Source organism: Ovis aries, chromosome 4 (genome assembly GCF_016772045.2).
Source record: "Ovis aries strain OAR_USU_Benz2616 breed Rambouillet chromosome 4, ARS-UI_Ramb_v3.0, whole genome shotgun sequence".
Lineage (NCBI taxonomy): Eukaryota > Metazoa > Chordata > Mammalia > Artiodactyla > Bovidae > Ovis > Ovis aries.
The window spans coordinates 98,499,515-98,515,231 of record NC_056057.1 but is presented as its reverse complement, the minus strand read 5'-3'; positions in this window follow the sequence as shown (position 1 = coordinate 98,515,231).

Sequence of the window (15,717 nt, the reverse complement as noted above, 5' to 3'; positions counted from 1 at the left end):
ATGGACTGGTTGGATCTCCTTGCCATACAACAACATGAGTTAGCCTCCAGTCAGTTCAGTCGCTCAGTCGTGTCTGACTCTTTGTGACCCCATGGATTGCAGCCTGCCAGGCCTCCCTGTCCATTACCAACTCCCGGAGTTTACTCAAACTCATGTCCATCCAGTCGGTGATGCCATCCAGCCATCCCATCCTCTGTTGTCATTCTAGCCTTAAGTATACATATATCCCCTCCCCTTTGAACCTCCCTGCCATCCTAGTTTCATGTTGCATTTTTAAAAGATGCTGTGTATAACAAACTGTTGGGTTGTGTCACCCTAAGTGAAAATAGAATTTCAGGGTGAAGGGATTTGAGTACTTTGTAAATTTCTAATATTTTTCAAATATTCATATTAATTTCATTTATATCATGTGCAAGTAAGATTTTACAAAACGGAGTGATTTTCTTAAAGAAAAAATAGCAGAAAAGAGTAACATGTTAGTAGTAGTTAATGTGTGGTTTTGATACAAAATATTGATTTCTCATTGTTCATTTACAAATATTAAAACAATTTTAAAGAAACCAGTACGGATTTGTAAAACATAGGATATATTGCCATAGAAGCCATGAAAAGAACATTTTTTAAAAGGAGAGAATGGTTAACAGTGTCATTTCCAAAAAAAAGAATAACATTAGGACAAACATTCACAACAGGAAAGTTATAGTTGACCTTAATGAAAAATACTTTCAAGGGAGAGGTAGAAGCAGAAACCAGAAATAAATGTGTGTAGAATGAATGAAAAATGAAAAAGTGAAGACTTCAAGGTTAGGCGACTCTTTCCAAAATAATTCATTATTCCTCAATGTCCTCTTGGGATAGATGCTATTTCCTCTATGGAGAAATGGAAGTTTATGCTCTTTATATATGGCTGGTAATTACAGACCCAGTATCTGAACCCAAGTCTACCTGACTCCCAAGCCTATTAGCTCTTGGTATGCCATGACTGGTTAGACGCTTAAGTTAGAAGATGGAAGGTGTGATTAGAAAACAAGTGACAAGGATTCCTTTTAAGGTGCATGTCTGGCCCCCAGTTGCCACTCCTGAGAACCATCTGTAGACCTAGGAATGGATGATGACAACTATGGACTTACTGCCTGGCCACACAGAGTGGACTAAGCGGACAATCAGTGAGCAATACTGATCGGACTGGAGTAGACCAAACACACGGAGAAGGCAATGGCAGCCCACTCCAGTGCTCTCACCTGGAGGGTCCCAGGGACGGAGGAAGAGTTGGACATGACTGAGCGACTTCACTTTCACTTTTCACTTTCATGCATTGGAAAAGGCAATGGCACCCCACTCCAGTGTTCTTGCCTGGAGAATCCCAGGGACGGGGGAGCCTGGTGGGCTGCCGTCTGTGGGGTCGCACAGAGTCGGACACGACTGAAGCAACTTAGCAGCAGCAGCAGACCAAACACGAGCCTCAATCTTCTGGGAGTTTTTATTGGCACTACAAGATACTAGTACTTTTTTCAGACAGTCACTTGAACTTTTTTCAGACATTCAGTCATTTTAATTCTTGAGGAGAATTAGAATGGGCTGAGGTAGCCGTATTTGTCCATATGCACACGGAAAGGCTGAGTAAGAGAGACAGACCAAATAAGACAGAGGTCCAGGGAGGGGCTGGGGGGCAGGGGAGGGGAGTCATTACGCAAGGAAAGTGAAGTGAGAGGCCAGTTGGCAAGAGAGACTAAGTGAGGTAGAAGAGGAGCTGCTTTGGTTCAGATGACTTTCCAGTTCTTGTTCTGGAAAGTTCTAGCTGCACTTTTTTTTGGGGGGGGGGGGAAGGTGCAAGTGGGGTGTGCCACACAACTTGCCAGGTCTTAATTCTCCAACCAGAGACTGAACCCAGACCAAGTTCAGATTGAACCTGTGAAAATGCTGAGCCCTAACCATTGGACTGCCAGGGAATTCCCTGAACTTCCTTTAATTGAGCTGGTTTTGAGTGAGTTCATTACTGCCAATGAAATAGTCTTGAAGAAGGAAGGAAGGTAAGAATTTGTTTACATCAAGGGAAGAGCAAAAAGAATTGATGCTCTTGAACTGTGGTGTTGGAGAAGACTCTTGAGATTCCCTTGGATTGCAAAGAGATCCACTCAGTCCATCCTAAAGGACATCAGTCCAGAATATTCATTGGAAGGACTGATACTGAAGCTGAAGCTCCAACATTTTGGCCAACTGATGAGGAGAAATGACTTATTGGAAAAGACCCTGATGCTGGGAAAGATTGAAGGCAGGAGAAGGGGACGACAGAGGATGAGATGGTTGGATGGCATCACCGACTCAATGGACATGAGTCTGAGTAATCTCTGGGAGTTGGTGATGGACAGGGAAGCCTGGCGTGCTGCAGTCCATGGGGTCACAAAGAGTCGGACACGACTGAGCTACTGAACTGAACTAAACCGAAGGGAAGACTGACAGAGTTATGCAAACTGAAGCATAACCTGATACTGTCCGGCCCCTAGGCCTGCTACTTATCAAGTCATTGGATGTCTGCTTATCCACTGGCAGTTTCCAATTCTACTTAATAAAGGAGTGTCCTAAGTAATACAGCTCTGACCCCTCTTCCCAGGTGATTTCCTCCCCCTCTGACTGGGTCAAGGAAACCTCAGAGCATGAATGTTTTAAAAATCTAAAGGCATCTTTGGGCTCTTGAAGCCCTCCTGAAATTGCAGAGACACCTCCTTTCAACAAGGAACCTGTGAGTATTCCCATCCTGCTGTGACAAATGACAGCCTGAGCCATACTCCAGGCCGTCCCAGTCTTTGAGGGCTGTACCCTCCCAAGCTCCCTGACTGCTCCTTCGATTGGGTTTGGAAAACATAGTGTTTCCATGACTACCAGGTCCCAGTCTCTCAGGCAGCAACTGGAAGAAGAAGATACCGTAGGATTCTGGTGTCAAATCTTTATAGTGAAGAATTGGCTTTAAGGACCCAGGTCATTCATTCCGTCATCACCCACCATCACAGTGTTCCTGAAGAGTCACGTGTAACTAATGGATTGGTTAGAAGGATAATGATAACAAGATCCTAAGTTTAAACTGTAAGAAAGTCATTTAGTATTATTCCAGTTTGAGGTGACCGGAGAAGGCAATGGCACCCCACTCCAGTACTCTTGCCTGGAAAATCCCATGGACGGAGAAGCCTGGTGGGCTGCAGTCCACGGGGTTGCTAAGAGTCGGACACGACTGAGCGACTTCCCTTTCACTTTTCACTTTCATGCATTGGAGAAGGAAATGGCAACCCACTCCAGTGTTCTTGCCTGGAGAATCCCAGGGACGGGGAGCCTGGTGGGCTGCTGTCTCTGGGGTCGCACAGAGTCGGACATGACTGAAGCGACTTAGCAGCAGCAGCAGCAGCAGTTTGAGGTGACAGCTCTTTGCTTTTAATTAATTTATTTTTTAACTGAAGGATAATTGCTTTATACAATTGTGTTGGTTTCTGCCAAACATTAACATGGATCAGCCATAGGTATACATATGTCCCCTCCCTTTTGAACCCTCTTGCACCTCCCTCCCCATCATACCTTGAGTTCCCTGAGTTACACAGCAAATTCCCATTGGCTATCTATGTTACATATGGTGATGCAAGTTTCCCTGTTAGTCTCTTCGTGCATCCCACCCTCTCCTTCCTCCCCCACTCCCCGTGTCCTTAAGTCTGTTCTCTAGAGGTGACAGCTGTTAATCCAGTTGTGTTGTTGTTGTTTAGCTGCTCAGTCGTGTCTGACCCTTTTGCAACATGGACTGTAGCCTGCCAGGGTCCTCTGTCCATGGGGTTTCCCAGGCAAGAATACTAGAGTGGGTTGCCATTTCCCTCTCTAGAAGCAATCTTCCCAACCCAGGGATAGAACCCACGTCTCCTGCGTTGGAAGATATATTCTTTACCACTGAGCCATCTGGAAGCCCAATCCAGTCGTATGCTTCCTGATGTTAATACATCAGCCTTGGACTGCAAGGAGATCCAACCAGTCCATCCTAAAGGAGATCAGTCCTGGGTGTTCATTGGAAGGACTGATGCTGAAGCTGAAACTCCAATACTTTGGCCACCTCAGGCGAAGAGTTGACTCATTGGAAAAGACCCTGATGCTGGGAGGGATTGGGGGCAGGAGGAGAAGGGGATGACAGAGGATGAGATGGCTGGATGGCATCACCGACTTGATGGATGTGAGTTTGGGTGAACTCCGGGAGTTGGTGATGGACAGGGAGGCCTGGCGTGCTGCAACTCATGTGGTCGCAAAGAGTCGGACACAATTGAGTGACTAAACTGAGCTGAATACATCAGCATCCAATTATTCAGCAGCATACGTATTTGAAGATCTCCTTACAGGGCATGACCCATCCCACAGTAGATGGGAAGAACCATCCCCTTCTCAAGAGCTTGGAGGACTTTCATTTGTCTGATCTTCTCTCCTAAGGACCCAGTGGTGTGGAGCCTTCCAGCAGAGAACTGGTAATTCAGTGTCGTGAATGAACTCGGGCTCTCAGATGGAGGGCAACACAGATGCTCTCTCCTGATGCATTTTATACTCTCACCACATGAGATCTCATCCTCTGAATAACGAGATCTAGTGTCCAAACCAATGTGTGCAACTTGACCGATGTATGTGTAAGTGCTACGATGCATTACAAAGTGCTGCCTGTCACCCCAGGTTGTGTTCTCCTCCATCACAGCTTAGGCTTACGGGCTGCTGCCTAACGGGATGTGGCAAGCTGGGTGATGTATAATGCGATGGTACGTGTTCTGCCTGCAGAGCAGTGTGTTCTCAGTGGGAGCAGCCCATCACAACAAAAAGCCCTGCTTGCCCCTGATCCTACATCTGTTGGTGGGTTGAGGGAGCTGGCTCCTGAGGTAACAGACTCTCTCAACACCTCACACATGGGCATGAAGCTACATTTTTACCCAACTGAATGAGTAAATGCTTTCAGAAAGTGTCAGCCTCAGCCTAAAGCCACCTCGGGGAAGGGATGAGCCTGGGACTGTATGCCTGTGGTTAGAAACCAGGCTCCATATTTTGGCCTTTGCTTTGATGCCTGAGGGCAGATTCCCTGATAAGTCTCAGAGGTGTTTGCCAGGAGTGCAAATGCAATCAAGTCACTGATATCAAACATAGGAGGCTTAAAGATCTCTGTTTTGTCAATCAGAAAAAGGCACTGCTTTTTCTACCAGGTGCCTGAATAATACCCTGCACGTTCTGACAATCAGTTCAGTTCAGTCGCTCAGTCGTGTCCGACTCTTTGCGACCCCATGAATCACAGCACGCCAGGCCTCCCTATCATTCACCAACTCCCGGAGTTCACTCAAACTCTTGTCCATCAGGTTGGTGATAACATTCAGCCATCTTATCCTCTGTCGTCCCCTTCTCCTCCTGCCCCCAATCCCTCCCAGCATCAGAGTCTTTTCCAATGAGTCAACTCTTTGCATGAGGTGGCCAAAGTATTGGAGTTTCAGGTTTAGTATCAGTCCTTCCATAGAACACCCAGGACTGATCTCCTTTAGAATGGACTGGTAGGATCTCCTGTAGTCCAAGGGACTCTCAAGAGTCTTCTCCAATACCACAGTTCAAAAGCATCAATTCTTTGGCGCTCAGCTTTCTTCACAGTCCAACTCTCACATCCATACATGACCACTGGAAAAACCATAGCCTTGACTAGACGGACATTTGTTGGCAAAGTATTGTCTCTGCTTTTCAATATGCTGTCTAGGTAGGTCATAACTTTCCATCCAAGGAGTAAGTGTCTTTTAATTTCATGGCTGCAGTCACCATCTGCAGTGATTTTGGAGCCCCCCCAAAAAAAGTCTGACACTGTTTCCCCATCTATGTGCCATGAAGTGATGGGACTGGATGCCATGATCTTCGTTTTCTGAATGTTGAGCTTTAAGCCAACTTTTTCACTCTCCTCTTTCACTTTCATCAAGAGGCTTTTTAGGTCCTCTTCACTTTCTGCCATAAGGGTGGTGTCATCTGCATATCTGAGGTTATTGATATTTCTTCTGGCAATCTTGATTCCAGCTTGTGCTTCTTCCAGCCCAGCATTTCTCATGATGTACTCTGCATAGAAGTTAAATAATCAGGATGACAGTATACAGCTTTAACGTACTCCTTTTCCTTTTTGGAACAAGTCTGTTGTTCCATGTCCAGTTCTAATTGTTGCTTCCTGACTTGCATATAGGTTTCTCAAGAGGCAGGTCAGGTGGTCTGGTATTCCCATCTCTTTCAGAATTTTCCACAGTTTATTGTGATCCACACTGTCAAAGGCTTTGGCATAGTCAATAAAGCAGAAATTGATGTTTTTCTGGAACTCTCTTCCTTTTCCATGATCCAGCGGATGTTGGCAATTTGATCTCTGGTTCCTCTGCCTTTTCTAAAACCAGCTTGAACATCTGGAAGTTCATGGTTCACATATTGCTGAAGCCTGGCTTGGAGAATTTTGAGCTTTACTTTACTAGTGTGTGAGATAAGTGCAATTGTGTGTTAGTTTGAGCATTCTTTGGCATTGCCTTTCTTTGGGGTTGGAATGAAAACTGACCTTTTCCAGTCCTGTGGCCACTGCTGAGTTTTCCAAATTTGCTGGCCTATTGAGTGCAGCTCTTTCACAGCATCATCTTTCAGGATTTGAAATAGCTCAACTGGAATACTATCACCTCCACTAGCTTTGTTCATAGTGATGCTTTCTAGGGCCCATTTGACTTCACATTCCAGGATGTCTGGCTCTAGGTGAGTGATCACACCATCGTGATTATCTTGGTCATGAACATCTTTTTTGTAAAGTTCTTCTGTGTATTCTTGCCACCTCTTCTTAATAACTTCTGCTTCTGTTAGATCCATACCATTTTTGTCCTTTATCGAGCCCATCTTTGCATGAATTGTTCCCTTGGTATCTCTAATTTTCTTGAAGAGATCTCTAGTCTTTCCCATTCTGTTGTTTTCCTCTATTTCTTTGCATTGGTCGCTGAGGAAGACTTTCTTATCTCTTCTTGCTATTCTCTGGAACTCTGCATTCAGATGCTTATATCTTACCTTTTCTCCTTTGCTTTTCACGTCTCTTCTTTTCACAGCTATTTGTAAGGCCTCCTCAGACAGCCATTTTGCTTTTTGCATTTATTTTTCTTGGGGATGGTCTTGATCCCTGTCTCCTGGACAATTTCACGAACCTCCGTCCATAGTTCATCAGGCACTCTATCTATCAGATCTAGTCCCTTAAATCTATTTCTCACTTCCAATGTATAATTATAAGGGATTTAGGTCATACCTGAAAGGTCTAGTGGTTTTCCCTACTTTCTTCAATTTAAGTCAGAATTTGGCAATAAGTAGTTCATGATCTGACCCACAGTCTGCTTCCGGTTTTGTTTTTGCTGACTGTATAGAGCTTCTCCATCTTTGGCTGCAAAGAATATCATCAATCTGATTTCGGTGTTGACCATCTAGTCAGGTCCATGTGTAGAGTCTTCTCTTGTGTTGTTGGAAGAGGGTGTTTGCTATGACCAGTGCATTCTCTTGCAAAACTCTATTAGCCTTTGCCCTGCTTCATTCCGTATTCCAAGGCCAAATTTGCCTGTTGCCCCAGGTTTCTTGACTTCCTACTTTTGTGTTCCAATCCCCTATAATGAAAAGGACATCTTTTTTGGGTGTTAGTTCTAGAAGGTCTTGTAGGTCTTCATAGAACCGTTCAACTTCAGCTTCTTCAGCGTTATTGGTTGGGGCATAGACTTAGATTATGTGGTCCACTGGAGAAGGGAATGGCAAACCACTTTATTATTCTTGCCTTGAGAACCCCATGAACAGTATGAAAAGGAAAAATGATAGGATACTAAAAGAAGAACTCCCCAGGTCATTAGGTGCCCAATATGCTACTGGAGATCAGTGGAGAAATAATTCCAGAAAGAATGAAAGGATGGAGCCAAAGTGAAAACAATACACAGTTATGGATATGACTGGTGATAGAAGCAAGGTCTGATGCTGTAAAGAGCAATATTGCATAGGAACCTGGAATGTCAGGTCCATGAATCAAGGCAAATTGGAAGTAGTCAAACAGGAGATGGCAAGAGTGAACACTGACTTTCTAGGAATCAGCGAACTAAAACGGACTGGAATGGATGAATTTAGCTCAGATGACCGTTATATATACTACTGTGGGCAGGAATCTCTTAGAAGAAATGCAGTAGCTATCGTGGTCAACAAAAGGGTTCAAAATGCAGTACTTGGATGCAATCTCAAAAACGACAGAATGATCTCTGTCCATTTCCAAGGCAAACAATTCAATATCACAGTTCTGACAATAACCATGTGCTATCAGAGCAGCCCTCAATCAACTCTAGGTCACTGGAGAGGATCCGTAGCCAGCCTCATCCCAGAAGACTTCCTGAGTCAGGCTACCCTCGTGTCTTACTCATCATCATTGCTTCTTGGATATGACTGTCTCCTGGCAGGGCTACTTCAGAGAAAACTTACATGGTAAGCAAAGATGGTTAAAATCACAATCACAACTTCAGAACAGTTGCTCCCTGAGGGCAGAATCAAAGCCTGACAATACAATTCACTGTAGTGAAGAGAAATTTGTGGGCTCTCACCAAATGCAAATCACAGTTCCTAAACCAGGTGTTGGTGTTTGTATAAATAACTGGCTTTCCTAATTATGAAAGTCACATCTATTGAAGAAAAATAGGAAAGTATTAATACAAAAAAGTATGAAGTAGAAAATGAAAATCATTCATAATCTTAGCACTTGGAGATAATAGCTATTAATGTTTTGGTATATTTTCTCCTAACTTTTGTAGCAGACTTGCAGGTGCATTTAAACAATTCTTGAGAGGGCTTCCCTGGTGACTCAATGGTGAAGAATCCACCTGCCAATTTAGGAGACTCAGGTTTTGTTCCTGATCTGGGGTACACGTGGTGCAGAGCAATCAAGCCTGTGCCACTACTACTGAGCCCTTGCTCTGCAACAAGAGAAGCTGCTGAGATGAGAAGCCCTCACACCGCAACTAGAGAAACGCCCACACAGCAACGAAGGCCCAGCATAGCCAAAGAATAAACAAAAATAAAGTGAAAAAAAAATTCTTGAGGATTATATATAAAATACATATTGGGATATATAATTATATAATGATTGTATTATGCATTCTAATTATATAATATATAACAGATATATATTATTATATACAAATATACAATATAATTTGTGCACTACTTTTTTCCCACTTAATTATAATGCTATTAACATTTCCCCATGATTTACTTTGTACATTACTAGCACAGGATTTATTAGATCAGAGGGTGCATTTCTAGGTCATGTGATACACAGTGTCAAATTACAAGAATATTGTCTGGCTTTGAAATCTTAACAACCTGGCAGGCCAGTGTAGAGCAGCCCACTGCCTTCCCCAGGGAAGTTCCCAGTTCATTACTGGGAGCAGCCCACAGTGGCTGGAGGCTGAAAGTGCTATTTCCATCACATCCACCAAGTCGCTGGAACAATAAATATGTCCACCCCCAAGGCTCAGTTTCCACTTTGATGAGATGAACAAAAGTGATTAATCTAAGATTCCGCAGATCTCACGGAGCGGAGAGCCAGACACCCAGGATGGGCCCCCAGACTTCCCCATACACTCGCCACCATTCCTGACTTTCCTCAGAAGCAGGTTTTTCCATAGACTCAGTTGTACAGACTGGGGAAGGAGGTCTTGGTGATGGAGAGTTTTTTTTCCGCTTCGGCTGCGCTGGCTCTTCACGGCTCCGCGCAGGCTTTCCGGGGTGGAGAGCCGGGGCCGCCCTCTGGCCACAGTGCTCAGGCTTCCCGCTGTGGTGGCTTCTCTGGCTGCTGAGCACAGGCTGTAGGGTGCATGGGATTCGGTAGTTGGGGTGCACAGGCTCTGGAGCCCAGGCTCAATAGTTGTGGTGAAGGGATTTAGTTGCTCTGTGGCACGCGGAATCTTCCTGGACCAGGGATCAAGCCTGCATCCCCTAAATCGACAGGTAAACCCACTGTCCTGCTAGGAAAGTCTGAGTGGAGTCTTGAAGAGGAGTGAGGGCTGAGCGATGGAGGGAAAATGTTCCAGAAGCCTCATGCTCTGCTCCATTTCCTAAAGTCTTCCTCAATTCCCGAAACTTTTCACAAGAGAAGTTGGGAATAAAACATAAACTTTTTCATGAAACTTGTCCAAGGCAGTCGCCACTAGTCAAGTGCAGCTACGTACATTGAAATTGTTGTTATTGTTCAGTTGCTAAGTTGTGTGACTCTGTGGACTACAAGATTCCAGGCTCCCCTGTCCTTTACTGTCTCCTGGAGTAGACTCAAACTCAGGTCCATTCATTCAGGGATGCTATCTAACCCGCTCATCCTCTGCTGCCTCCTTCTCCTCCTGCCCTCAATCTTTCCCATCAGTTCAGTTCAGTTCAGTCGCTCAGTTGTGTCCGACTCTTTGCGACCCCATGAATCTCAGCAGACCAGGCCTCCCTGTCCATCACCATCTCCTGGAGTTCACTCAGACTCAAGTCCATTGAGTCCGTGATGCCATCCAGCCATCTCATCCTCGGTCGGCTCTTTCTCCTACTGCCCCCAATCCCTCCCAGCATCAGAGTCTTTTCCAATGAGTCAACTCTTCACATGAGGTGGCCGAAGTATTGGAGTTTCAGCTTCAGCATCATTCCCTCCAAAGAAATTCCAGGGTTGATCTCCTTCAGAGTGGACTGGTTGGATCTCCTTGCAGTCCAAGGGACTCTCAAGAGTCTTCTCCAACACCGCAGTTCAAAAGCATCAATTCTTTGGCGCTCAGCCTTCTTCATAGTCCAACTCTCGCATCCATACATGACCACAGGAAAAACCATAGCCTTGACTAGACGAAACTTAGTCGGCAAAGTAATGTCTCTGCTTTTGAATATGCTATCTAGGTTGGTTATAACTTTTCTTCCAAGGAGTAAGTGTCTTTTAATTTCATGGCTGCAATCACCATCTGCGGTGATTTTGGAGCCCAAAAAGATAAAGTCTGACACTGTTTCCACTGTTTCCCGTCTATTTCCCATGAAGTGATGGGACCGGATGCCATGATCTTCGTTTTCTGAATGTTGAGCTTTAAGCCAACTTTTTCGCTCTCGTCTTTCATCAAGAGGCTTTTAGTTCCTCTTCACTTTCTGCCATAAGGGTGGTGTCATCTGCATATCTGAGGTTATTGATATTTCTCCCAGCAATCTTGATTCCAGCTTGTTTTTCTTCCAGCCCAGCGTTTCTCATGATGTACTCTGCATATAACTTAAATAAGCAGGGTGACAATATACAGCCTTGATGTACTCCTTTTCCTATTTGGAACAAGTCTGTTGTTTCATGTCCAGTTCTAACTGTTGCTTCCTGACCTGCATACAGATTTCTCAAGAGGAAGGTTAGGTGGTCTGGTATTCCCATCTCTTTCAAATTTTTCCAGTTTATTGTGATCCACACTGTCAAAGGCTTTGGCATAGTCAATAAAGCAGAAATAGATGTTTTTCTGGAACTCTCTTGCTTTTTCCATGATCCAGCAGATGTTGGCAATTTGATCTCTGGTTCCTCTGCCTTTTCTAAAACCAGCTTGAACATCTGGAAGTTCATGGTTCCCGTATTGCTGAAGCCTGGCTTGGAGAATTTTGAGCATTACTTTACTAGCATGTGAGATGAGTGCAATTGTGCGGTAGTTTGAGCATTCTTTGGCATTGCCTTTCTTTGGAATTGGAATGAAAACTGACCTTTTTCAGTCCTGTGGCCACTGCTGAGTTTTCCAAATTTGCTGGCATATTGAGTGCAGCTCTTTCACAGCATCATCTTTCAGGATTTGAAATAGCTCAACTGGAATTCCATCACCTCCACTAGTTTTGTTCATAGTGATGCTTTCTAAGGCCCATTTGACTTCACATTCCAGGATGTCTGGCTCTAGATGAGTGATCACATCATCATGATTATCTGGGTCGTGAAGATATTTTTTGTACAGTCCTTCCATGTATTCTTGCCACTTCTTCTTAATATCTTCTGCTTCTGTTAGGTCCCTACCATTTTTGTCCTTTATCGAGCCCATCTCTGCATGAAATGTTCCCTTGGTATCTCTAATTTTCTTGAACAGATCTCTAGTCTTTCCCATTCTGTTGTTTTCCTCTATTTCTTTGCATTGATCGCTGAGGAAGGCTTTCTTATCTCTCCTTGCTATTCTTTGGAACTCTGCATTCAGATGCTTATATCTTTCCTTTTCTCCTTTGCTTTTTGCCTCTCTCCTTTTCACAGCTATTTGTAAGGCCTCCCCAGACAGCCATTTTGCTTTTTTGCATTTCTTTTCCATGGGGATGGTCTTGATCCCTGTCTCCTGTACAATGTCACGAACCTCATTCCATAGTTCATCAGGTACTCTGTCTATCAGATCTAGGCCCTTAAATCTATTTCTCACTTCCACTGTATAATCATAAGGGATTTGCTTTAGGTCATACCTGAATGGTCTAGCGGTTTTCCCTACTTTCTTCAGTTTCAGTCTGAATTTGGTAATACGGAGTTCATGATCTGAGCCACAGTCAGCTCCTGGTTTTGTTTTTGTTGACTGTATAGAGCTTCTCCATCTTTGGCTGCAAAGAATATCATCAATCTGATTTTGGTGTTGACCATCTGGTGATGTCCATGTGTAGAGTCTTCTCTTGTGTTGTTGGAAGAGGGTGTTTGCTATGACTAGTGCATTTTCTTGGCAAAACTCTATTAGCCTTTGCCCTGCTTCATTCTGCATTCCAAGGCCAAATTTGCCTGTTACTCCAGGTGTTTCTTGACTTCCTACTTTTGCATTCCAGTCCCCTATAATGAAAAGGACATCTTTTTTGGGTGTTAGTTCTAAAAGGCCTTGTAGGTCTTCATAGAACTGTTCAACTTCAGCTTCTTCAGCATTACTGGTTGGGGCATAGACTTGGATAACTGTGATATTGAATGGTTTGTCTTGGAGACGAACAGAGATCATTCTGTCATTTTTGAGATTGCATCCAAGTACTACATTTTGGACTCTTTTGTTGACCATGATGGTTACTCCATTTCTTCTGAGGGATTCCTGCCTTCAGTAGTAGATATAATGGTCATCTGAGTTAAATTTACCCATTCCAGTCCATTTTGCCTTGATTCATGGACCTGACATTCCAGGTTCCTATGCAATATTGCTCTTTACAGCATCGGATCTTGCTTCTATTACCAGTCACATGCACAACTGGGTATTGTTTTTGTTTTGGCTCCATCCCTTCATTCTTTCTGGATTTATTTCTCCACTGATCTCCAGTAGCATATTGGGCACCTAATGACCTGGGGAGTTCCTCTAGCCTAGAGGAGCTATCCCACGTTGAAGATCATGAACAGCGGTGGTAAGGAGATACCCCTCATCCAAGGTAAGGAGCAGCGGCTGTGCTTTGCTGGAGCAGCCGTGAAGAGATACCCCACGCCCAAGGTAAGAGAAACCCAAGTAAGATGGTAGGTGTTACAAGAGGGCATCAGAGGGCAGACACACTGAAATCATACTCACAGAAAACTAGTCAATCTAATCACACTAGTACCACAGCCTTGTCTAACTCAATGAAACCAAGCCATGCCTGCGGGGCAACCCAAGACGGGCGGGTCATGGTGGAGAGGTCTGACAGAACGTGGTCCACTGGAGAAGGGAATGGCAAACCACTTCAGTATTCTTGCCTTGAGAACCCCATGAACAGCATGAAAAGGCAAAATGATAGGATACCAATCTTTCCCAGCATCAGGGTTTATTCTAAGGAGTTGGTTCATTATACCAGGTAGCCGAAGTATAGGAGCTTCAGCTTCAGCATCCGTCCTAAAATTAATTAAACAAATTAAGATGGAATACAGGAAAATATTCAGTTCCTCAGTCTCACTAACCTCATTTCAAGTGCTGAGTTGCTCAAGTGTCTGTATAGAGCCTTTACACAGCTCTAGGAAGTTTTATGGATGGTACTGCTCTAAACAGTCCTTAGACAGAGGAGGCTAAATGCATATCCCTGGGGTTCTGGAACCTCTGCCAGGACTTCATCAGGGGAGACGTTTCTTTAAAGACTCTCATTTTCTTTTCAAAGCTCATGTGAATTTTTCATTCCATAATATAAAGCACACACATTTGCTAATGTGAAAAATGATTTTAAACACTGAACATTGAATATGATTAATAAACCAAGAAGGCATTCAATTTATGCTGTGGTTTTGCATATTGCAGCTGGGGGAAGGCAGGTTGTTGTTTTTTTTTTTTTTCCTGATGGTGATGGTTTAAGAATTAAAATTTTAAAAAATGTTTTTAAATTATGCTTAAAAGTTACTTCTCATCTATAGTTACTAAAACAGATTGGCCTGTGTCATACAATACAATATATGAGTCTATCTTACATCCAATAATTTGTATTTCTGACTCCCCAAATGCTCTGTTGCCTCCCCTATCCCTCACAGTAACCGCTAGTTTGTTCTGTGTATCTGTGATTCTGCTTCTTTTTTGTCACACTCACTGGTCTGTTGTCTTTATTTTGATTCTGCTCGTAAGTGATATCGTCCGGTATTTGATTTTCTCTGTCTGACTTATTTCACTCAGCATAATGTCTGGAGGAACACAACTTTGGGGGCACTGAGGGTGTGGCTGTCCTCAGCCTGCCACCAGTGGTGAGTAAATAGACTCTGAGAGTGACGCCTGTGCAGATCTCTCCCAGAAGCTCCTGTCACACCTAGTGAAATACCATGACACGCAGGGAACAAGTAGGCTCATCTCAGAAGGTCTTTCGCATTTTTTAACTATGCTGTGACCACCTGGCTGGATGTGTCGATGCAGACTGAACTGGTTGACCAGATGACAGTCTCCCTGCCTGATCACTAGGATGCTGTTTGCAGAGAGAACCACAAGCTCAATGTCAAAGTTTGGCAGAATCCCTTGGAGAGGGGGAATTCCCTGGTGGTCCAGTGGTTAGGATTCTCCACTTTCACTGCCAAGGACCCAGGTTCAATTCCCAGTCAGGGAACTAAGATCCCAAAAGCCATGAGGTGCAGTCAAAACAAAACAAAACAAAATCACTTGGAGGTCTTCCCTCGTGGCTCAGTGGTAAAGAATCTGCCTGCTAATGCATGAGACACAGGTTCCATCCTTGATTCAGGAAGATCCCACATGTTGTGGAGCAACTAAACCCAAGTACCACAACTACTGAGCCTGTGCTCTAGAGCCCGGAAGCTGCAATTACTGAGCCCATGTACTGCTGCTGCAACTACTGAAGCCCACAAGCCCTGGAGCCCATGCTCTGCAACAAGAGAGGCCACCAGAGTGATAAGCCTGTACACTGCAACTAGAGAGCGCCCCCTGCTCATCAGAACTAGAGAAAAGAAGCAATGGAGACTCAGCACAGCCAAAAGTAAAAATTATAAACTCATGTCGTTTTGAAAAATCACTTGGAGAGGTTATTAAACTTGTAAGTTCCCTGATACAAAGGGCCTTGAGTAATTATACTGCATGTTGTCCCTTAATAACAATATTTATTGAGCACATACTATGTTTTGGGCCTAGTAGCAGGCAATGGAAATACAAAGCAAATGATCATTAATTTCTAGCATCCTAAAATCAGATTAGATTCTAATCCTAAGATTAGAATTCTCTAAAGGATATATTGTCCACACCCAAGCCTTAAGTGTCCTCAGTCATATGCTACAGACTGACCTCACTT